The sequence below is a fragment of the Anopheles arabiensis genome, chromosome X, assembly GCF_016920715.1.
Source record: "Anopheles arabiensis isolate DONGOLA chromosome X, AaraD3, whole genome shotgun sequence".
NCBI lineage: Eukaryota > Metazoa > Arthropoda > Insecta > Diptera > Culicidae > Anopheles > Anopheles arabiensis.
In genome coordinates, this window is record NC_053519.1 from 16,146,121 (window position 1) to 16,171,488 (window position 25,368).

The 25,368-nt window shown below is 45.8% G+C and overlaps 1 protein-coding gene across 1 annotated transcript in view; it reads left to right on the forward strand.

Annotated features, from left to right (window-relative positions):
• LOC120906724 overlaps positions 1–25,368 on the forward strand; it is an 89,532-nt gene that overhangs the window by 11,612 nt on the left and 52,552 nt on the right.

Genomic DNA, 25,368 nt, shown 5'->3' on the forward strand with positions numbered 1-25,368 from the left:
AATAAAAGTAGCTTGCCCGTTGCCCATCAAAACGTTTCCAACCACTCGCTTCGTTTTACAAACAGTTGTCGTTTCTTTTTTTTTATTAAGCAAACATCTTTTGCACACACCGGTGGAGTGTGGAGTGTGGGCAAATGTAAAAATGTTCGCCCACGCTGGCCTCACTAGCATCATTTGCTGTTGTTGTTTTTTTTTATTACAAGCGACCCCTTTCCGTTGTGGTCGGATCACTTTCACTTATATTACCTTCTCTCTCTCTCTCTCTCTCTCTTTCTTGCGTGGTTAAAAAAACACACACACTAACAGTGCCCGGTAGCTGACACACACGGTTTGCCGACTTTCACTTCAGCAGCAATCTGTCAAAGCGCGGTGGAAACGTGCGCGTGTGTGTGTATTGAGAAAGAAATTTTGCATTTTTAAATGCAATTATTAAAATGCTTCGTTCAGTTTTGCCATTGCTGTTTGCGAAAAAAAAACACTAACGCACACTATTGGCTTGTTGTAATGTATGTTTAACAGCGTGCACAGAAGCCCTTGCAGTGTACACACGGCAAGGAAAAAGAAAGAACGAAGGAAATATGAAAAACAAAAACGGAAGCTAACGAGCGAGGGGACAAAACCGTCAGAAGAAGCAAAACAAGAAAAAAGAAAAGAAATAAAACGCCATACAAAACGAGCCCCTGTCCCTTTCCAAACGGAAGCTGTCTGTGCAGGAGGGTTTTGCACAGACACCAGACACACACACACACACTCACACACTCACACGAGTGCGCGTGCAATCGCGCATGCACTTGCACAACTTGCAGTAGCGGAAGAAGAGGGGGATAGGGGAGAGGGGTAGCGGACAAAACCACCCTCCGAGCGAGCGCTAATCCGGTTTTTTGGGGGAAGGGATTTCATAGCGGCAGGCAGCGGACACCGGCTGCTGAACACATACATAATGAGCAGCAGCAGCATTGATTGCTGGATGGAAAGGGCAGAAGGGCTGGAACGGTGTATAACATATCCACTCCCCCTCCCCATGTAGTTCCCTGTCCTTTGCTTTGTCGTTGTTTTTTTTTTTTTGGTTTCGTTTTGTATCTGGTACAGTACGGGACCGTCCGCGGAGCAAGATTATGCTCTCGGGCGCGCCACATTCGCGATTTTTATGCTCGCGTTTTTATTGTGGGGGTGCTGCAATGCACCCGGACCCATTTCCTTACGCGAGCGCGGGAGCATTGCAGCATGGCGAAAACGGCAAAGGCTTTAAATAGGTGAGAACAGAGCGACAAAAAGGGAGAAATTGGAGTGTGTGTGTGTGTGTGTGTGTGTGTGTGTGTGTGTGTGTGTGTGTGTGTGTGTGTGTGTGAGTGAAGGGTGGAGCTGGGTGGAGGGAGCAAAGGTGTCGGAATTAATTCCGAATCCCTTAGGTACGCGGTGATGCCTCCATTCCCCCCCCCCCCGTTTGGCTTTCTCTTTCTCTTCGTACCGTTCGTCTCAATGCTTTTTGTTCGACACGAGATCCGCGGGGGGGGGGGAGAATATGTTCGTTTGTTGTAAATTGTGTCACTTTGTGTATCCCCATTTCACATTTGCACTGGTTTAGTTTTTGTTCCTGTGATCTTTCTTTCTCTCTTTTCTTCTCTCTCTCTCTCTCTATCTTTCTCTCTCGCTCTGTCTTCCTATTTCTGCTAGACAACTGTTTGCTTTTAGTTTTCTTCACTTTTCTTTGGCAAAATTTTCGTTCTCGTCTTGTCCTGCGGTCGGGAAAGGCAATTTCTTCAAAACAGAAACGGAGGCAACGGGTTGATTACGTCGTTTTTTTTTCGTTGCTAGCGTCTTCATCAATGCTTGTTTGAAATTGTTCTTCCTTTCTTCTTTTGTTGTTGTTTTTACTCGAATTAGTGATGATTACAGTTGGCAAAAGTCCGGAATCTAATCCGACTCCGCAAATTGCGAAGCCGACTCCGGAAGGTAGGCATCATCCGGAGTCGTTTGATATCGTCTGGAGCCGTCCAGAGTTGCCCGGAGTTTTAGTCATACCGAGTAATCCTGAGTTGCAGCCATCCGGAGTTATCCGAACTCATCCAGAGTCATCTGGAGTCGTCCAGAGTCGGCCGGAGACGGCTGGTGTAATGTTTTTGTGGTCAGAAGTTTCATCTTCGACTACACGTCCTAAGCTAAAGAAGAAATAAAACACCATGAAATGAAATGGCTCCGGCTGACTCTGACTTCAAATGACTACTCATGACCCATGACTTAGACTTCAAATGTCTCTGGATAACTCAAGCCGACTCCAGATGACTTCGACTCAGGACAACTCCGAACGACTCTGGATGACTTCAGATGACCTCGATTCCAGACGACTCCAACTCTGGACGACTCAGACTCTGGATGACTTTGGTGACATCTCCGGACGACTCTGGATGACTCCAGGTGACCCTGACTCAGAACGTCTTCGGACGCCTTCGGACGACTCCGAACGACTCCGAACGTCTCCGACTCCGGCCATCTCCGGATGACTCTGAATGACTCCAGCCGACTCCAGATGACTCCGACTCAGGACAACTCCGAACGACTCCGAACGTCTCCGACTCCGGCCGTCTCCGGATGACTCCGACTCAGGACAACTCCGAACGACTCTAGATGACTTCAGATGACCTCGATTCCTCGACTCTTTTACTGGTGACAACTCCAGACGACTCTGGATGACTCCAGATGACCCTGATTCAGAACGCCTTCGGACAACTCCGGACGACTCCAACTTCGGACGACACACCACTAGCTCGAATAGTTTACTTATATATGTATATTCCCAGTTTGTTTGCCTGTTGAAAGGCTTCTTATACTTTCTCCGACATATTCGCAGGCAGCTCCAACAAGAACAAGAACATTAATTGAAAAAACAAAACGAAAAAAAACATACAAAATCAAATTGGAAAAAGAAAGAACGAAAACAAAAAGCAGATAACTGTATAAAAAAAAGAGGAGCGAAACAACGTAAAACAACAACACCAGAACCAGCAGGAAAAGGGCATTAGGAGGGGGAGGGGGGGAGGAAATAAATCTACTTCACCCAGCAACGAGAAAGAGGGAACAGAAGAAAGGGAGAGAAAAAAAAAACGGGAGCAGCACGAACCTGAAAACGTGAGGTAAAAATGGATCGAATCAAGAGCGCCAAAAACAGAAGAGAGCAGAGAGCAAAGGAGAGGGTAAAACATAAAAAAACAACAACAGAAAAACGGTAACAAAGGGATCGGAACGGGTGGCGTTGCTGCTGCTGTTGCAAAGAGAAAGGCTCTCGAGAAGGGATTGTTTTTTTTTTCTTTCTTTTTTCAATCCGTTGATCTTGCCCTGGTCAATCGATTTTTATTGCTAACTTTCTCTATTATGTCTCCGAATGCACGTCCGATCTGTTGGTTTTCTTATTATTTTTTCCTTTTTTAAAAATATTGTTCTCTTTCTATTATTATATTGGTATATGTTACTTCTTAGCGTCTTAGCTTTCTTTTATATCAATTTAAGTTGTTTTGTCTTGTCTACCTTTTTTTGTAAGTTTTTTTTTTGTTTTATCTTTGTCACCTTGGATGTTGCATTCCAGGCTAAAAGGTCTGTTCTTCTTCTGATAAGGTCGAAGAAAACAAAACTGTGTCTGAGGGGGGACGTACGGGGTGGTGCCGGGACCTTCGCTTAAATTAAGCTCAATTGGCAGAAATTGAACCAAACGTACCCCGGCGCCGGTTGTCTCGTCCGTTTGCCCTTGTCACTTGGTGTTGTCACTGTTTCGGCACTCGCTGCTTAAACCGGACTGGATCATACAGTAAAGGTAGTATAATATTCTTCTCCAGCAGCAACAGCAGCAGCAAGAGAGTATGCAAAGTATTATTCATTTCAAACAGAACGATACGACTTTTTCAAGGGAATGGACAATTTTATTTAAAAAAAATTAACTAATCATTCTATTTAGAGGGTTACCCACGATTTATTGGTTAGTTCCCAAGATTTTTTGGTGGGTTCCCATCAATTTTTGGTGGGTTCCCATAGATTTTTGGTTTGTTCCCATAATTTATTGGTATTTTCCGATTGGATATCAATACAATTGGGACAATGGGAACCCACCAAAAATTGATGGGAACCAACCCCTGTATCGAGCAAATTTAGCTAAAATAACATAAAGAACCTTAAACTGATTCAGCACCCATACATTCAAGCCTATTTCAAGGTATGAATTAATTAAATTATTAATTTTGAAATGGTACACGGGTCCAGCACTTGCAACCGGCTGTATAAACGTGACCACTCTCCAGCACATTTTCATCTTTCTGTAATAGTAAAGTGGGAAAGATCGGACTCGGATCGGTAAATAGCTCCAATTGTGTGAAGTTAAAAACCTACGCCTAAAGCTAGGCAACTACGCATGGCAAAAGAGGCATATTAAGCAACCGAAACAGCTTTTAGCACATTTGCAGAACAAAAATGGACAGCATAAATGAAAGAAAAGGTTTAAAATAACTATCTCTTTTATTTGTAGCCACCAATCAATACTCTATTACTGAAATTGGTACATACATTGGTGTACAGTTCAATTTCTGCCATGCACAAAGCGCCCAATCCATGCCATCCATGCTGCACACACACGATTGGAACGGCAGCATTAAAGCCTCCGTCCGGCCGCTGCTGTGGCTTCGACCGTGAATGAAGGCAGCGGGTGTATTTTTGATGTGTATTTTGAAAGTGTAGAAAAAACGTCCTCCCCCCCCTCCCCCCGTCCCCCTCTCACCCCTTTCCACCCTTTTTTTTCGCATCCGTTCGGCGTTTCTCGCTGCGTTCCAAAAGCGTCGCAGGGCAGCAGCAGCAGTCATGCTCGCCGCCGCAACTCATCTAAGGTCGTCTCGCGTAGCAGATTGTGCTCGCAGGTCTCTTGCCCTCCCCCCCCCCTCATTCACCTCCTTCCAAAAGGTTTCCTCCGGTCTGGTCCGGCGCTGATGCTAATGCGAGCTGTTAATGGGGTCAGTGTTCATTCTCTACCTCTCCTTCCCCTCCCCTCCTGCGTTCCACCACATCACCGCTCCGGTAACTTCCGGGCGAAGTGGGCACCCCCACTGCCCCCCCCCCCACCTGCCGGTCGACTTTTATACGCTTCTTGCCAATTCAATTTTATTTTTCAATCTGCCTGGAGGTCAACCGTGGAAGCAATTGATGAAAGGTAGGCTGGTACGGGAGGAGTGGCTAACAGGGGGAGATGGAGGGCACGATGGTCCATGCAGATGTGGAGCTCGTTCCGCGGCCGATTAGAAGCCGGTGGTGGACGTCTTTTTTTTTTTTTTCGTCTGTATTTCTGTTCCACTCGATCTCCGTTGACGATCTCGGCGTCGGCTCGGTCGGGCCATAATGATGTCAGGTCGAGAAGACAGGGACGGCGCGTTCTGCTGCGGGCGAGTTGAGTTGCATTGCAATGGATCCGCCGCTAGAACAGGGGAACAACAGTTGATGACACGCTGTTTCGATTCACTGTGTGTGCATCTTTTAAATAATATCGCTTTTTGTTTGGTGCTGCCTGTTGGAAAAAGGTAGCACAATCCATGCAGTGCCTGTTGGAAAAAGGTAGCACAATCCATGCAGTGCCTGTTGGAAAAGGTAGTACAATCCAGTTGGAAAAAAAAATGCAGAATAAATTAAAAAAATCAACGAACAGCACATAAACGCTGGGTTGCAAAAGAGCGCCTGGCCGTAAATTGAATGATATCGTTTACCACTCTATAAAATTGCAACCATAAAACCGCGCTGCTTTTTGCTGCATCTTTTAATGGCCTGTGTTCGCCGCCGTGGCTGCCTTGGAAAACAAAAGGCATCATCGGAACCGGTCAGAGCGAGAACCTCCTACACACACACACATACGCACACGTACAAGCGTATACATATAGATTCGCATGAAATGTTACGTTTTCAATGCTGAACGCCAAGCATAAAACTGATGCTGCGCGCGCTGGCCGGGCGATATTTACCATTTAAGGAGTTGAGAAAAGGGGTTTTATTTTTATTTTTTATTTTGTTTTTTGGTTTTGTTTTACTGCGCTTGTTAGTTGCTGATGGTTTGTGTTGCGTATTTCATGTTCCCTTTTTTCACGACACACGCTCAGGGGGGTTGAGCCTCGACGAAATGACGACGTCGTGGGGAGCGAGTGTGTGTTTTAAAGACGCCGTGCCTGTGCCTGTAAAGCAACACCTCTTTAAGTAGCGATTTTTTTTTCTTGGTTTGTTGCCTCGCGCTCTCCCCGTGATACTTCAAAAAAAAAAAACTTCAAGGGCTTTCGCATCGCCCGACACGCTACCCTCGTTGGGGTGCAGACTTCTTTTTGTGTGTGTTCGTACAACATAAAAAAAAATTACCAACACCCTACCGGAGAAGAAACGGGAAACTCTTTGAACGCTCTCTCTCTCTCCCTCTCTGTCTCCCTTAAACCTTGTGCGCGTTCGATACCGGTTTCGGGTGGTTCGGCGGCGCTTCTTTTGCCCCTGGTTCGCGTTATTGCACTTCTGCCGAGATGATTAACTCATTCACTAAAACGAGCAGCCCCGGAAGGGGCTGTAAAGAAATAAACCCCATCGCCAGAAACCCTTCAGTGGTGAGGGGGAAGGAATGAACAATAATAATAAAAACGTTCTCGAGCACACACACACGCGCGCGCGCGCGTCTCTGTGTCTGAGAAGTAAGCCACAGGCCCCGGCGGGTAGACGACGAACCTTGTTCTGCTGCTGCTATGGTGGTGGTTGTAGTGCAGCCGTTCAGGTGTGAAAATGTTCTGCACACGAAGCTAAGGGAGACGCCATTTCTAAGGGCAGAAAAAGGTAGAGGGGGGGGGGGGAGGCCCAGCATTCAATGGCGTATCGATTTTGAAGCGCCAGAGGGCACACAGTCGTCGATCACAGAGAGGAGGTGGAAGGTCTTTTTGGAAAGTGCACCCGACTGTGCGAAGCTGTTACACGGATCTGAGACACAAAGGGCAGAGTATTAGCTTTTTTCAACGACACTGTAAATTGTTTATTAATTTTGAATTTTGAAGATTGAACAGAGAAGAACACAAGAGGAGTAAAATTAACACACGCGAAGAATTGGAGACCCTTAAAACCACCGTAAATATATTGGTAGCGCAATACACAACAACACTTACACACCTCACTACTACCTCCTCTTCTCGCACTCCACAACGATGTACTTATAAACCGGGGCTCGAACTGCGTCCGTGTGCGCGCACTCTCTTGCTGCCGTTCGCACGCTTATCGGCTGGACCACGGGCGCTGATAAGCGGACGCACGCTTAAATGGGCATAAGAGCGGACTCGCATTGGAGGCGACTCAATTGGAGACGACGGAAGGTGAACAATGGAAATTGATGCTGATTGTGAACACGAATTCATTGACCCTTAAGTTCACCGGTCGAGCCAATCAACGTGCCAGAAGGCTATAAACATGCAGAGAAAGAAAGAAAAAGAGAAAAACACATTGAATAAAAGGGAGAGAATAGACCAAAGTAATAAATATTGATTGCTACAATCAATGTTTATGTTTTTTTTCTGTGCGCCTGATTAGACGACATTTGCATTCTTTGTAGATACCGTTTGCGATAGTCGGCTCTGAAAAAGTAAGATTAGCTTTCGTATGTTTTTATTACAACCCTGGCACACCAGCGCTATATTCACAGCTTAGGTGTTGGTGTCGATTGGTCCAAAATGAATTCAAAATGAAGCTCAGTAAAAAAAGCAGATCATTCGTCGTGCACTGCCGTCACTGGTGTTTAAGATCATGCTTTTAATGTTCTTAAATCAGGCCTTATTTCTATGTTCGCAGTTTACCTCTTTATCGCCTCAAATCTTCCAATTAACAGTTCATCGCAACCAGCCAACATGGATTTGTATCCCTTACGCTCCACTACTACTAATATCGTTGATTTTATTTCAACGTGTACGCATTACTTCGACCAACGATATCAAGTAGACGCACTGTATACCAAGCTGAATCATAAACTCCTTTTTCTGCACATGGATTTCTGTTTCATGGATTCATTCCTACCTATCAAATCGTCGCTACAGAGTTCAAAATAGATAATGACCTCAAGGTAGTAAGGTAGTTATAGTTATAGGTAGTAAGTTATAGATGCTGACGATGTTAAACAGTTTTTGCCGGATAAAAACATATCATGATTGTTGTTTATTACAACAGTTCATAGACTCTTTTAAATCCCGGTTCGTGGATAATGATATAGTCCTTGCAATTGACAAATGCTTTATTAAAACGTTTTCGCAGATTAAAACATCCAATTGGATTCGATTACTCGCTGGCAGGTAGGGCGTCACTTCGTCAGCAACATGTTTGTGGTTGCGGAATAACTTTGGACCAAAGCTTACCGTTTCACTGGCACATTGACAACATTGTCAGTAAGGCTTTTAAATGGTAAGCGTTTAGTTGTCCGTCAAATGCTGTGATCTATTTTGCCTGAAATAACTTTTTGTTTGTTTGGTTCATGTGTTGATTACCACAAAAATGTTGAAGCATGTGTTCAACTCAGGTTTAGTAGAATTTTTATGAATGAATTCTTCACCATTGAGAGCAGTTAGTGTGTTGCCGTTGCGTATAGAGACCGTTGTTCGTTACTAGGAATCCAAACGCTTGATCGTCGTCACTAGTGATGTGCTGTATGGAGCGCACCCACGACTCCGGTCCGACTCCGACTATTGTTAGTTCGATTCCGACTCCGGCAAAATGGAACCACTAGATCCGCCCGGAGTCAGAGTCGACCGGAGTCGTCCGGAGTCGGCCGGAGTCGTCCGGAGTCGTCCGGAGTCGTCCGGAGTCACTCGGAGTCGTTCGGAGTCGTCCGGAGTCGTTCGGGGTCGTTCGGAGTCGTCCAGAGTCGTCAGAGTCGTCGGAGTCGGAGTCGTCCGGAGTCGTCTAGAGTCGAACGACTCCGAACGACTCCGGACGACTTCGACTCCGGGTGACTCCGAACGACTCCGGACGGTTCCGAATGGCTTCAGACGGCTCCGAGGTCGGAGTTTGGCACCTACCTTCCGGAACCGCTTCCAATTTTGGCGGAGTCATTCGGAAGCGATTCCGGATTTTTGTTTGAATTTTTGTTGTTTGTCACTATCACAGAGTTGTCACAAAGTGTTTTTTGTCAGCAAATTGTTTAAGAATGAATTGGATGCACCTTCTAGGATCCTTCGATCGTGCAGCTGATGTAATACCGGATATTATATGGTGTCTTGGTACCAAGACGCACACTATAAGCAACTAAAGATCCTTTATTATCAATGGCAAAAGGAACTTGAATGAATGGTCTGATCTTTTTGATTTTAATAAATAAATAAATAAATTTATGTCGAGAAATGTATCCAGAAAACGGATTATGCCTACGAACAAACTGATGTATCTTCTAAATTCTGGTACAAAAAAAAAAAAAAACAAATAAACACAACCTACAATTCATTTCAACCACCCAGACCAACTCCTGCCTACCTAAATGCACAAACGGTCTCTGCCACCACGTTCACAGTGGTGTGCAGCGTGCCACATCCTAACCTACAACCGCGGTGGCGCTATCGTATTTGTTACCACCTCACCCCCTCGCATTGTTTTCCCTCGCACGGGGGCAAAAGTCCACCCCAAGTCATCACGCACCCGAACAATTCTTACAAACCCTTCCCATTGACCCACAACCGTGTGTGTGTGTGTGCGTTTCCGGGGTTTTGTGGCGCGTGTCCGTCGGCGTGTTTACGCGGCCCGCGTTCCAACGTACACGCAAGCGGCGCGGCGGGTTTTTGGCACGTGGCACCGTCAGTGTGCGCTCCGTTTGGTAGCGCTTTTATGTGTTGCGGGTGGAAACAAAACAAAAAAAAAAACAAATGAATCCAACCGATGGAGAACGATGGTTCTGTGCGGGAGGGCCACTTTCTACGGGGTGTCCCTCAAGGCACCTCAATAAAACGTCAACGCAACCAGTAAAACTATTCCATTTAGCGGGTGGGGAAAAGTCAGCCTCAGCATGCTTTCATTTTCCATCACTGGGCCGTGTGTGTGTGTGTGTGTGTGTCTGTGTTTTTCCACCGGTTTGTGCAAAAATCTATTTTTATTTTGGCACTGACACTATTTTTCATCGCAAGAAAACTGTGTCCCCATGTGCGGGTGGGCGGCGTTTGCAGTTTGCTTCTAACACCTCTGCCCCCTGCGCGCTTCCATCATGCAACGCTCCCAGCTGCCTTCAGGTGTTTCCGATGCTCATGCTCTTACCCTACTTTGTGAGGGAATTGTGTGTGTTTTTGCTGTCTTAGAAACCAAAAAAAAAAAGAAAGAAAAAGAAGCTGGGGGGAAAATGGCCAAGAAAAGAGAAAGAAAGCGCGCGCGCGCGCGCGTACTCGTCTTGACACCGCGCGCTGCAGAACGGGGAGTGAACGAAGTTTCACGTGAAAACGGTGCACACACACGGGCCCACGACGAGACACGAGACTGTCGCTCAAGCACCCTTCCCCTTCCCCTGCTTGCACTTCCGGTGAAGAAGAAAAAAAGGTAGGTCAGAACGGAAAGACAAATCCGTCTTTTTCCCGTTCATTTTTTGTTGTTGCCCAACCTGGCGGTAAAAGTTTTTTTTTAGGTTTCGCGCGCACGTTCGTCATCTCGGTTTTGGTGTTTTTTTTTGGTGTTTTTTTTATTATTTGCTTGATAGTATGTTTCGTCTCCTACTGACGGTCACCTGTGACGTAAGAGTGTAGCTTGCCACGGTCGGACTCGCATCGCATCCTTCGGCAATCGCGCAACCACATGTCTGTGTGTTTGCGTGTGCCCCCAAAACGAATGGGACGAGGGGGGGGGGAGGAGGAGGAGCTTAAACCTTGTGTGTGAGTTTCCGTTTTGGTTTTTGGAAAATATTTTGACATCGCACGACACGAGCTTACGGGCAGCGGCTTCCCAGCCAGGCGTCGCTGTACTCTCGATCGCAATTGTCACACCGTTGGTGGTGTGTGTGTGTGTGTGTGTGCGTGCGCGCGACTGTGTTGTGAAAAATTCTTGCGTGAAAATCACAACCTGGTAATGTGTCAAGGAATGTGTCAGCCAGGGCTAGCAACAAAATAACAACAGCAAAAAAAAAGCAACGAGAAAAGAAAATCCGACCGATGACTAAGAAAGGGAGACTGTACCGCTTCACTTACACGCTGGTGCCGTTCCCGTTTAGTGATGTGTTTTGGGGCGGTATGATGAATTCTGTGTTCCGTGTTCCGGTGGTCATCGCCCTTGGCTGGGGCGGAGGGGCAAACGGGCGAAGCAATGTAAACCCATTCTGCTGACGAGCTGGTTTCACTTTCCACGTCGATAAAATCGACTATTAAATGGTTGTTATAGAGACAGAGCGAGAGAGAGAGAGAGAGCGAAAAAGAGGGAAGAGGGGGCATCTAGAAAAGGGATGGGATGGGTGAGGCCGCGGAATCATTATCTCGGCGCTCCACGCCCGTGTCTGCTGGGTCTCGGAATCGAGGTGACCGTTCCGTCGGTAAATATTTGGTTGCATCTCGCTGGTGGGGAGACATTTCATACCTGTATGCGCAAGTGTGTATGTGTGTGTGTGCGCAATGGGAGCAGCGGGGAGGAACGGGCAAGGGTACTGCAGTGTTTGAACAAGATAGGACTAGAAATTCCGGTTCGCTAGACACATTTTTGACGCCAATGAGCCGCACTATCGCGCACGAGTGGTGTTCAGCTTTTAGATTTGTCGCCGCACGATTGCTCACGCGATAGGCTTTATTTCCGTTTGTTCTGCTTTGCATTTGTACCGAGCATTTATTTGGTAAGGAGTAGTTAACTGGTTAAAGTCATACATTTCGCAGCAATTGGAGTGTTTGGCAACATGCTGGCAACAGTCATGGCCATGCGAGTGAACGAGCTTTGAGAAACAAACCATGTATTAGCTGCTGGTATTCGGCTGGCGCCCGATAGTCACAATGGATAGCCGCGTGCGTTCTTCTGGACAGAGCAAGAGCGCAAATAGGTTCGATTCCAATACGGAACCCGTGCGTTGGAGATTAAAAACGAACAGCGTTTGACGGCTATTTCTTATTTGAATGGTAAAATAAGGGTAGTGTGTATTTAATCTGCAATAGAGAGACCCAAGCGTGTCCTCGACAAGAGTCAAATTGATTTAGTAAAAAAACATGTTAAAACCAGAAACCTAAACATTTCCAAGGGCTAGAAACGAAAAAAAAGAGAGAGAGAGAGAGAGAGAGAGAGAGAGAGAGAGAGAGAGAGAGAGAGAGAGAGAGAGAGATAATAACTCATGCCAATGTTTGCTCGGGGCTCGGGAGTTATCAGCCAACACGCCTAAGTTGTTAATGTGGCACGACAAAAACAACAAACAACAAACAATCCACTGTACTGGCGATAAGACCTTTTCGAACGGTGACCGATCGGTCAAAAGCAATTAAAAAATGTTTTACTCATAAAACAATCAATTGCTACTGCAGCGTGCGCGTGCGAACGAACAGCTTAATTCGATGACCCGAAGTTTGAAATAATGATCATAAAAAAGATTTCTGGGCCATGTTTATGGTGTTCATGGCACAGCCAGATTGACAGATGAAGGCAAATGCCTGAGAAAATGGTCTTCAGAACCACTAACGCACTACATCCTATCCACCAAAACTCGTTATTCCTCGTACCGACGAGAAACGGTTCTGGTTAAAAAAAAACTCATGAACTTCCTCTAGCTGCTTCTTGGCACAGGACGTGTTTTGTCGGCCTTGAACTTGCTGCTGCACCGTACCACCGTTAGCGGTAATATGTTTCAGCTGCCAATTTGAAAGGTCCGGGAAATTCAATTGCCGGGAAGAATAGGCTGCTATCAACTATCGATGGGCCGGCACGAAGGCTGCTTCCGGTTGGCGCAGTGTCGGACGGGCCACGGGCCGGAGATTGCATCCGGTCGGCAAGAGTGATGCTAAAACTGGCGACAACTCGGCTTCAGGCGGAAGTTTCGCTCGTTTCGTTGCCGTCACGGTGCAAAGCAAGGAAGTTCAATAAAACGGTTATTATGTTGTAGCAGCAGTAACTCTTTGGTAGTTTCCTCATTACCTTTAATTTGTGTTCAGTTTCCATCTGGTCATTGGAAAACCCATAGGTCTAGGTGCTCCAGAAATCCTGCAGCATTCTTCCGCTTCGCTTTTTCTTATTGGCGTGACGACCTACGCGGACATGCCGGGCCTGTACAGGCTTTCGGAACTTATTCAGGTGTACCACGCAGCCACATGATGTTTGATCTCAGTCATGCTCTAATTGATGACCAGTACCACGGGAGAATCGCCCGAAGCGCGTTATTATCCAATACATCAGGAATATCAGGAATATTATTCTTTGGAATATTCATTGGAATCCAATGGAATCTTGAACTCTTTTCAGGATCATTAGATTTGTAGACAAACATTGTTTAACAGTGATCCTGTTCTGTGCTTAGATGCCTCCCAAAATCATCCTGAAGTTGTCCGAAGACAATCGAGGGGTGTCTTGCTGAGTCGAAGACTCATCTGAGCTACCACGCCAGAGGCTTGACATGGTTTGGCTCTATCCCAGAAACTCAAGATTTGTTTGCTGTGCCATCTCCAGCCATGGACGTCTGATAGAATATCTAATTAGCGCCCCAAGACCCAGACGCTCAACGGTGTGAATGAGAACGCATTCACTGGCGACAGATCCCCAAGGTGTCCCCCTAATGCCCAATGCAACTCATTCATTAGCAGGTGTGGTTCACTCCTCCTGGTGCTGGTTTAATGCCCCGCTCTTTGTCTCGAAACCAAGCGGTCACGCGGCAGCAGCATCCTTCCCGCAGAGGGCACAAAGCACCCCATTGTTGTTGTTGTTCTAGCACTAAGCCACATCGGCACCGTGGGGCAATCGGCCATGAGTCATAAACACGGTCGCTCGTGCCGTGGTCACGGACCGTTAAGCTTCCATGTACCGGGTCGAAGCGAGCCGACGTGCTTCATTTGCTACGCAATCAACCTTTTGGGTGGGGTGGAAAGATGGAAAGCGAGGAAGAGGCAGGCAGCAAAAAAAAACATACGTTCACCGTTCTCCCCGTCAGAGAAAGCATTAGAATCCAAAACGGAGTAGTCCGGGTGTGTTTGTGTGTTTGTGTGTTTATCGAAACAGAGCGCTCCCCGTAGGCTGATTAGAGCGTTGTTTTGCTGGGTTTGAGTTCTTGGTCGGCCGGCTTGAAGGGGAAGGTAATATTGAAAGGCTGACAGTCAGCCGGACGGACGGGCATGTTGTCGCGCGCGCGATGATGATGCGCGCACACACACACACAGCACAGTGGGGATGATGCGGCAAACTAATTTTGGACATTTTCAGCACGCCTGACAGGGGATGACGAATTTTCGCTCGGACCGTGGTTCTTTTTTCTTTCGGAGAGGAAGCCAAAAACCAAATAAGAAAGAAAGAAAAAATCACACGCATACGTGCGAGCGCGGAGAGCGAAGAATCTTGCAGAAGCAAGCATTCACTACTTTCGAGTGGAATGTTTGGACCTTGGAAGTCATTCGTTGCCGTTTGGGAGTTTGATTTCACTGCCAATCGGTACGAAGCTGTTTGACGACCGTCTGTCCGATTGGATTTCCCGCACAAATCTATACCCAACCGACACAGCGATCTACCGATGAAAGGTGAGGTTCGAGTAGTTGTAATCCTCCCGATGGTTAGATGACGCAGCGTCGAGCGACGCAGTCTCGGCAGTGTTTTTAAACGGCAATTTAGCGATGACAAGTGTTGGCCATTGGCTACAATGTACATTCCCTTTGAATGATAGAGCGTTTTGACAGCAGATAGACAATAGACATTGCTCTTTGTAAGATCTAGAATCGGGAGAGAACCATCTTCGGAACTTTCTAACAAGATGTTTGCAAGCAATTCGTTGGTAGAGTATGAAAAATAATCAAAAATCAAAGAAAGAGAATTGATTCATTCAGAAATATTCAAACAGATATTATTATTATTATTTTTATTGTTATTATTATTTTTCTCATTATTATTATTATTATTATTATTATTATTATTATTATTATTATTATTATTATTATTATTATTATTATTATTATTATTATTATTATTATTATTACTATTATTATTATTACCTAAAATTACCTTGGCCTAATTACCTACAATACTCGCAAATATCTCACAGTACAGCTGACAAATTTTAAGGTTATTTGTGGTACTTTTTTTCAAGGGGAAATTCAGAGATGAACTTACTTTAAAGGGTAATGTAACGAATTGGTCAATCTGCTCATTAAAATACCCACAAAACCACTAGGCAGAGTACAGAGATTTGTGTAATTTTAATATAAATCTTGTGTAACCAGATGATTGATTCAGAAATAGGGTTTGGATCTGAATACCCTGAAATACCCTTAAATATCCCATAAAAGTATTAATAAATTCTAGAGGAAATTTCCAAGCCCTTAGGTAGGCGAAATTTAAAGGATGAATTGAACTAAACGATGATGGTATTATTTCAACGTAGTGGTTGATCGACCTGTGAAATAAGTGAAAAAATCCCACAAAACAACTAGGAAGAGAAGGGAAATTTCAGGGTAATTTTCCGACGTTCATGCTCAACTAATAATCGATGGAAAAGTACGGCAAGATCGGCTCCGATCTGTTTGGCGCTGTTTGCCGGAATTATAATTCGACCCGCAACGATTAACCAGCGATGATTTGCAGGCTAAACAATTGCAGACACATCTGTAGACAGTTCAGCTCTACGGGGTCTGTTTTTTTTTGCCAAAGGGTATTTTTAAAAAACCGTTTAATATACAGCACGCCTTTTCGCACACCTTTGTTGGCTATTTTTACCTACCTGGGTTTTGTCCACACGCTCGCGCGAACCTGACGAGCCGCGAACTTTCCTCCGGCCTCATGGAAAAAGAATGTTTTTCCTACCCCGCTCGCCGGGGTCTGCGGCCTTCGGTGTGTTCCCCTCTTGGTGCCGCCGTTTTCAAAAAAAAAAAATCTTCGTCGCCGTGGTAGTAATAGAAAAGGGAAAGGGGGGGGGGGGAGGGGGCCCGGGAGGCAAACGTGTGACACGTATGCCAAGTAGAAGACAAAATCATACACTCACACATGCAAACACACTCACGTACAGACGGAGAAGATGATCTCGTTTGCTCATATTTCTCGACCCCCGGTACACCTGCCGGGCACCTGCGGGTGTGCGAACGGGCGGCCGGGTTGGTCTGCGGTTTGGCGCGAGCTGGCGTGGGCGACCGAGCGTTTGCTCCGTGTCGCTGCTGCTGCTGCTGCTGCTACTGGGGTGCCCGGGATGCTGTCCGCAGCGCGTTCCTGCGGTTCGGGCGAGCGACTATCGACGTGTGCGGGTCGCTTTCCGCGCAGCCAGCCAGATTCCGGACGCACATGTTGGACGGGAATTTTCCTACCGAGAATGTTCCTACCATTCTTCCCCTTCCCCCTTTGCAATGGAGGTGTTGTGTTGGAAAATCACAATAGCACCCGAATGATGAGCGAATGATCTGTGTCGTCCGCCGTGTGTGTGTGTGTGCGTTGCTTGCAAAACGCGCTAACGGAGAAAGAAGCGGCCAGGTCCGACACCGACACTGCGCTGTGCCCTGCTATAAATATCCAGCTTTCACAAACTGTAACCGTTCCGTTCTTTTATTTTTACACATTTAATTCAGCGCCCGAGGGCGCGCGCGGAACGCGGCCACAAAGAGTGTGGGGCGCACTGTCCAGGGTCTTGCCTTCACTGCCATGCACCGGACGGGGGGAAGTGTTTTCCTTTGCCGTGTGGTATGTCCCGGTAACAGTTTACCGTCCCGGTTGTACTGCACCAGCATGTAGACGAAAACTGTGCACCAAAGAAGGTGCGCGGCGGGACTCGATGTGCAGCATCCGCTGGATATGGTAAGGGCAGAATGTTTTTTTGAAAAAAAGACCGCACGAAGAAATGTAACAATTGAGATTAGCGTTAGCATCTAGATTCCCTTAAAGCTTGACTTTTCGCCTTAAATACTTTGCGCCGTGTTATTTCGCATGAATCTTGTAGATAATGAAAAGGTTAGAATTCAATCCGGTTCGAAGGACCATTTATTTAATAGTATCTTAGAGATGTCGAAATGTCTACTGACTAAATCTGTAACCAATAATCAATGCTTTTAATCAATTTAACCAACATTTCGATAGCTCTTATTCAAACGCTGTCTTTATTGCTACTAATACGGATAAATCCGTTTCGAAGGACCAATGTACTTCATTTGCCAGTTCAGTATTGCTGAGTTGTGAAAAGAAAACAGAATCGAATTTCTAATCGATTCAAGCAGTTCATCGTTTGCCCAATGTTTTCTTTATGCATTGTACGGTATTTAATTTCAATATTTTACTGCCAGTCGATTGGCTCAAAAATATTTGTAAAATGTAAATAGGCAATTTGCGAAGAGAACTCGAAGTATGCTGAACTATAAACGCGCCCGTCATGGGTTAAAATATTGAATTGACCAAGATTGATTGAATATTTAATGAATTTGATGGGCTTGTGAATATCATCGTTTATAGCGAGGGTGTAAACCAGACCAGCAAAACTACACAAGTTGTAGTGTAGTGTATGTGGAACACTAAGGTAAGGAACATGGCAGTAATATACTTCGCCTTTCTTTTAAAATGCGAACAATTTTTATTTTGTCGAAAAAGGCATAACATCTCAAATTACTTTTGCAATAAAAATGAAGCGATCGTAAATCATTAAACATCTATAAAACTCTCGTCACTTATTAGGTGTCACCATAAGTGGTTCAATTATCAGTGGTTCTATGAATAAGCGATGACGACAATGAGCCGCTAGAGCGCTATAACGACTCGAACAATATTTCGAGTGCATTTTGCATTGAAATATGTTGGATTGGACCCCAATGGTGTTTTTTATGGACATTGCGCACCCAGCAGCACACTAAAGAGCTCATTCAATAAAAACATGATTGAATGTTTTTTTACGACCTTCCCCATCACTCTGCGCGCGCACAGCACACAGCCTTCTAGGGGAGCACTGAATTATTATTTATTGGCGATCAATTCGGCGTGACGCGAGAATTGAACACGAGAGCACAAGCGTCGAACCAGAAGCTGTAGCGCGCGTTTAACGCCTGCACCATGGAACCGGTTCCACTATCGGATGATAATAGACGCTTTTATTGTACCGGCCATTGGGTGACTTTAATTCTGCACGCGTAATGATGCCTTGCTTGCAGAATCTTCTCCCTATGAATCTCACATAATCAAATCAATATTCAGTTTTCCATCAGACACTTTGTTCACATAACTAAACAAAGCAAGCAACAAATCGTTTTTGTAAAAAAGAAACGAAAAAAAATTAGCAATAAAATGCTTAACAGTGCTGTGCTGCTTTTATGACTACCAGTACTGCCATCGCTACTCTGCTTGCCCCCCCCCCCCCCTTAACTAATGTGCACACGTAGCCAACTGCCTGGTTGTAAAATTATATAAAGTTGCTGCCCGTCCTGCCGCTCCCGCGGTCCGCGGTTGTGCGGACTGCAGCATCGTCTCGGTTGCGCGGTTAGCAACACACACACTCCTCCCGCACGCAACGCACCGAAAACCTCCGCGAGAGACGACATTTGTTTGTTTATCCTTTTCCAACTGCACCTTTCGCGCTTCTTTCCCCTTTCTCTCTTCTATTTTTTTTTGCACCATCCGCGCATAGTTTGGTCCCGTGCACCGGCGTGCGAAGGCCCCGGCCTTCGTTTCGGCACAGTGGGCATTTTGCAAGCAAAGTTTGGTTGAAATAAGTTTTATTAGATGATGGCATAAGTAATCAAGTTTCCTCCACGGCTGAAGGCAACGTAAAGTAGTTTTAGAATCAGTAAACAGTGATGTTGCGTTGGTAGTAAGCTTCAAAAATTATAACTTTTCTATAAAAAAAGTGTTTTTGCGGAGATCTATGGTTAAAAGTAGTATTGAAACAAATTCGCACGCATGCGATGCATTACTGCCACTTGCCGTTAAGAGGGAAGCGACAGCTCCTGTTGGCTACCGTATCCCACCAACAGATGGCGCTCTATTGACTTTTTATTGATTTGTTATGATCCAGCCGTTTACCGTCTGCTAAACGGAGTCGTTTAGGATTATTTTTAAAAGGAGCATAAGAAGATGTTCTGAAAGACAATGTAATGAACATCTTGAAATGTTGCTAAATACTTTGTAAATTATTTAAAAAAATATATTTAATGTACAATAATTCAAACAATTATAATGCATTGTAAACTGAAATAATTTTGAATTTTGGTTCTTAACAAAATCAAAATTGTTTATTTTATGTTTGTTTTTTGGCACACTCCACACACTCACATTGTCCCAGTGTCCGTTACACGATGCACCGGCCGCTGCCAACGCACCGGCAAACACACGTACATCGGAGCCGCTGCAACTGAGTGCACTTTTCCCGCTCTCCGGTAACACATGTGTTTGTGTCGATGGTCAGTTTCCTACCTTTGCGTCACGTTTCGTTTTGATTGTTCCTGTCCGCCCCGAGAAGAGGCCCATCCTCCTCCCCGGCAGGGGCAGATGACGGCCTTGCGAGAAGAAGTGTTCTAGCTTGCCGCCCGTAATTGCACTGCGGGCATTAGCGCGGGATTGGGAACCCCGAAAAATGAAAGTTCTATTTTTGTCATGATCGTTTGTTTCTTCAATAACCAAGTATTAAACTGAAATAAATCCTAAGTTTTGCAATTTTCTAATAAATGTTTAAGAAGTCAAACAATCATCATAGTCTGAAGTTGTTAAACATATTTTTTGGTAATTTTAGAATATCATTTTTTTTGCTCTGCTCATTCAACTAAAGCATTATTTGGTTTATTATTATTATTTAAGAGAAAAATAGGGGTTGTCTAAAATTATCTAAAATTTCTCAAAATAAATTACCCGCGAAAGATGTGAAATATTGCTTATTTTAAAAATATAAAACAATATTAGACACTCACTGCAGCACCACTTTTCATAAGAACAAAATCAATCCAATACGTCGAATGTTAACAAAACGCATGAGTTTACTAGATTTCATATTTCCTTTAATAAGTACCCATCTCTGCGCAGTCTATCCCTAAAGTTTTTTCCAATCTCTGCCCACTTGGTGCCAGATTGACTGTGCGCACTGCGTGTTTCGAGATGGACTTCCGAAGTTTATGTTGTTGTTTTTTCGTTTGTTTGTTTAAAGGGTTTAGACAATTTAACGACCCAAAGCGAAGTGCAACAGGTTAAGAAGCTGCAAAAAAAGACGGGAACTCTTACGCGCTGCTGCACCTCAGGCGTTGTGACGAGGTGTGATGAAATTGTGTGGCACCGGCGCTAACGGTGCCGCCTGTTGGTTGGTGCCAAGCGAAAAAGCGACAGAAACCCAGCTCAGCTCAAAATCGGCTCAAAAACTACGACGACGAGGATGATTTTTTTGTTGTGCTGCTGCTCCCGCTTTTATTTTACGACTTTCCGGAACGTAAAAAGCTAACGCAGCGTGTGCAGGTCTCGCTTTCCATTTCCTCGCCTCCATATAGGGCGCGACACACTTGTCACGGCCCTCCATACGAGGGGGAGGGGGGGGGGAAGAGCAATCGGCGCCCGCGGGTTTTGACGAGTGTGCTGATTGAGCGGAAAGATGATCTCATTAGTCGCTTATTTGCCTGCAAGGTAGAGTTGCGCTTTGGTGTGTTTTGTGTACCGTGGTGAGAGTGTGTTTTTTTTTGCAATGCTTGAGTTTGCCTCCATACCCTTTGGCCCACTTTTTATTGCTGTCGATTTTATTATCATTTTTAGCGGGAGATCGAACGGGCGAACGGTTCCCCATGGGTGATGGGTCGGGAGGTCTTAATGGGTTACACGCGCGAGCGCGCGCTTGCACGCACGTATCGGCCCGGTGCACCCGTCGGTGCACTCTCGCGTGGTGGTGCTCGCGAAAGCCAACAACAACACAAACGCCCAACCTGAAAGAATTGCCCCTGGTTCTCGGAGCACTAATTTTATGACCTTTTATTACGACCGTTTTCAAGTGGCCGAGTGCGCGCACTCACCCACTTGCGCCTTGCCCTGATGGACTCGGACCATTCTGGACCGTTGTGCTTCAGCCGTGTTGTTCTTCAGGTTCCGACATAGTGGTGTGCTCTCTGAAGCGCAACCACGACTCCGATCCGACTTAAGCTATTGTTAGTCCGATACCGACTCCGGCCAAATCGGATTCACTAGTTCCGCCCGGACGATTCCGACACCGGACGACTCCGGACGACTCCAGGCGATTCCGGGCGAATCCGTATGACTCCAGATGACTCCATATGACTTCGACTCCAGGCGACTTTGGACGACTTCGATGACTCTGGATGTCTCCTGACTTCTACTCAGGGCGACTCCGGAGGACTTGGATGACTCCGGGTAACCCTGGAAGACTCAAGACGACTTCGGATGACTCCGACTCCGGAAGACTTCGGACGATTCCGACTCAGGATGACTCCGGATGCCTCCTAATGTTTTGGAATCCGGGCGACTCCGGACGACTCTGGGCAACTCGACTTTTGACGACTCCGGAAGACTCCGGATGACTCCGGATGGCTCCGGAAAACCCTGGAAGACTCAAGACGACGTCGAACGACTCCGACTCCGCTAGACTCCAGACGACTCCGAACGACTCCGACTCCGGAAGACTCCAGACGATTTCGACTCAAGATGACTCCGGATGGCTCCTGATGACTTTGACTCCGGGCAACTCCGGACGACTCCGGATGATTTTGGACGACTCCGGAAGATTCCGGATGACTCCAGATGGCTTCGAAAAACTCTGCAAGACTCGAGACGACTCCGAACGACTCCGACTCCGGAAAACTCCAGACGACTCCTGACGACTCCGAGTCCGAAAGACTCCAGACGATTTCGACTCAGGATGACACCGGATGGCTCCTGATGACTTCGACTCCAGGCAACTCCGGACGACTCCGGATGATTTTGGACGACTCCAGAAGACTCCGGATGACTCCGGATGGCTTCTTATGACTTAGACTCAGGGCGACTCCGGACGACTCCACAAGATTCCCCAAATTAAAACGATTTCGGATTATTCAGACTTTGGAAGAAGACTCCGGATGACTTCCACATTGCACGACTCCGGCTCTGGGAGACTCCGGCTACGGGAGACTCCGACTCCGGGAGACTCCGACTTCGGGAGACACCGACCCCGGGAGACTCCGACTCTTGGAGACCCTGGATGACTCCGAATGACTTCGACTCCGGACGACTCCAGATAATTTAGACTCCAGACCGACTGCTGACGACTCCGCCTCCGGACGTCTCCGACTCTGGCCGACTTCTGACGATTCCGGGTGACTCCGGGTGACTCCTGACGACGCCGGAAGAGTCCAGAGGACTACGGAGAACTCAGACTCCGAATGTCTCTGACGACTTCGGATGACTCCTGACGACTCCAGATGACTACTGAAGACTCCGGACGACTCCGACTCCAGACGACTCCGACCGACTCCACATGACTGCCTGATGGACTCCGACTCCAGACAACTCCATCCGATTTCGAACGACTACAAACGACTCCGGATTACTCCTGACGATCCCCAATGACACCGACTCCGGACGATTCCGGCTGATTCCAGACGGACCCAGACGATTCCAAACGGATCCGAATAATGCTGAGCGGACCTACCTTCCGAATTTTTACTCATCCCTAAGTTCAGACGTCATGCGATGGAAACATGTTTTCCACAGCACAGGAAAGTCGTAAAATTATATAATTTTTTGTGCGCTGCTACGATTGCAGGGGGCGATCGGGTTGCTTTTTTTTGCGCCCTTTGGTGCCAACCCTCGCGTGCAGTGGTGAGCTGTTGATTAATCAGGGCAATACGGTGGGCAATACCATCCCTCACCCGGTTTTACCGAGTTTCTTATTTTTGGAAGCTTTCCAAATGTAAGGGGCAACCGTCTTTTTTTCGAAACCGTTCCCGATCGCAAACAATAATGTGCTACTTCTTTCCGGTCCTTGAATACAACTTGAATTTTCCGTTGCGTAAATAAAGGAAACGATCCGGGTATGAGGTGGGAAATGGCTTGGAAAATATTATTCACTCGCAAGTAGTTTTCAATAGTTTGATAAGTACAATGAATCTGATCGATCATGATAAGCCTTGTTTTGGATTGTCAATTGTCGTAGCTGCTGTGGAAATTTAGTTCGTCAACTTTCAAGCGATTCCATACAAAATGCTGTTCCTATTGTTTAATAACGATGGGATGGAAAAAAACAAGACTTGCAATAATTGTGATATTTTACAATAAGCTTGCCATCTTGACCTTGTCCTTGTCGTACACACGAGTGATTTATGATGGAAAATTTCTAACTAGCAACACAATCTGGTTGTTTTTTTTTGCGCAAGCAGCTCAACAAAGATCAAAGGCAAACCGCCGGCCAGCCGTTCTGGTACTTTTCCTGAGGGGTTTTGTTGTTGTTGTGTTTTTTTGCATTCCTACCTGCTGTCAGCAACTGTCAAAAGGCATAGTTTTGTTGTGCTTCGTTTGTGCACTTTTATTTCTGCACAGCAATGCATAACGCTGAAGCCATGCTTTCCTTCCAGTTTGTGTGTGTGTGTCTGTGGCGGTTAATGTTGATGTCATTCGCCCCGCAAAACAACGGAACAACTGTACAGCAGGCAAATTAGCACACAGTGAAAAATGCGCAATGAGTAATGCTTTCCCTTCCGGGCGCGTCCGACCGCTCGGGTTTCCATCACCCTCACCTACGACGGCCGGGCAAATAAATCAAATTTTACGTGCTCCCTTCGGTGTTTACGACCCCCACCCCCTCCCAACCCTTCCCCTATTTCTGTTTGCTTCTTCTCGCGTTACGCACACCGTAATTAGCGCAAAGTGTGCCGAAATCGGGGTGCGCCAATAATTGGGGAGGAGAGGGGGCGGCTGGCTACATATTACGCCCGGAGCGGAGGGGCACGCGACAGTGAGTAATTTATCGCTCATAAAGTCAATTGCTAAATTATACAGATGAGTAGACGAGCATAAGCATACATGATAGCTATGACTTGTGTGTGTGTGTGTGTGTGTGTGTTGATATGTGCGCGTTAAACAGTTATTTGCTTTGGGGTTTGTCGGGTTTGTCGGGTTTGTCGGGTTTGTCGGGTTTGTCGGGTTTTTTGGGACGTCTAAATCTATCTGTCACGTTTTCCCCTTTGCTGAGCCGATGAAAGTGTGTGTGTGTGTGTGTGTGTGTGTGTGTGTGTGTGTATGTGTATGTGTATGTGTATGTGTATGTGTATGTGTATGTGTATGTGTATGTGTATGTGTGTGTGTGTGTGTGTGTGTGTGTGTGTGTGTGTGTGTGTGTGTGTGTGTGTGTGTGTGTGTGTGTGTGTGTGTGTGTGTGTGTGTGTGTGTGTGTGTGTGTGTGTGTGTGTGTGTGTGTGTGTGTGTGTGTGTGTGTGTGTGTGTGTGTGTGTGTGTGTGTGTGTGTGTGTGTGTGTGTGTGTGTGTGTGTGTGTGTGTGTGTGTGTGTGTGTGTGTGTGTGTGTGTGTGTGTGTGTGTGTGTGTGTGTGTGTGTGTGTGTGTGTGTGTGTGTGTGTGTGTGTGTGTGTGTGTGTGTGTGTGTGTGTGTGTGTGAATTTAATGGTCTAAAAAATGAATTCCAACACAGCGAGGATTTATTTCTTCATTTCCATCCACAATGGATGGAACACACAAATAACCTCACAAAGAGCTGCCTTCTATTGTGTAAAGATATACACATAAAAGGTATTTCGTTGCGAATCACTAGCTAAAATCCGGTTCGAAGGACTAAACTTTTCCATCTACAATTTCTTTCTTATTTTTACCACAATTTTATTTTTGCTATATTATGCCCACTTTTAAAAAAGAGTTGCTAAAATAAGAAGAAAAACAAATCATGAAAACATAACCAAACAAAGAGCTACCTTCAATCGCGTAAAGATGTACACATAAAAGTTTTTTTTTTCTAATCACTAGCTAAAATCCGGTTCGAAGGACTATTTTTTTCCATTTACAGTTTCCTTGTTTTTTTACCACAATTTTATTTTTGCTATATTATTGTGCATTGATTTTTTGTTGTTGTTTGAAACAAGAGCTGACAACAATGGCGTGCTATTAAAAAAAATGAATATATATTTTTTTTAATTAAATCTGTTCAGTGTCCGGTTCGAAGGACCAACAAGTGCAAAGGCATTGTTTGTCCCTGTTTTCTGTAATTAAACCACTTTTGTTTACACCAATCAAAGTTGTGTAGGGAGAGTGAAAGAGAGAAGAGTTGGGGTAGAAGTAGG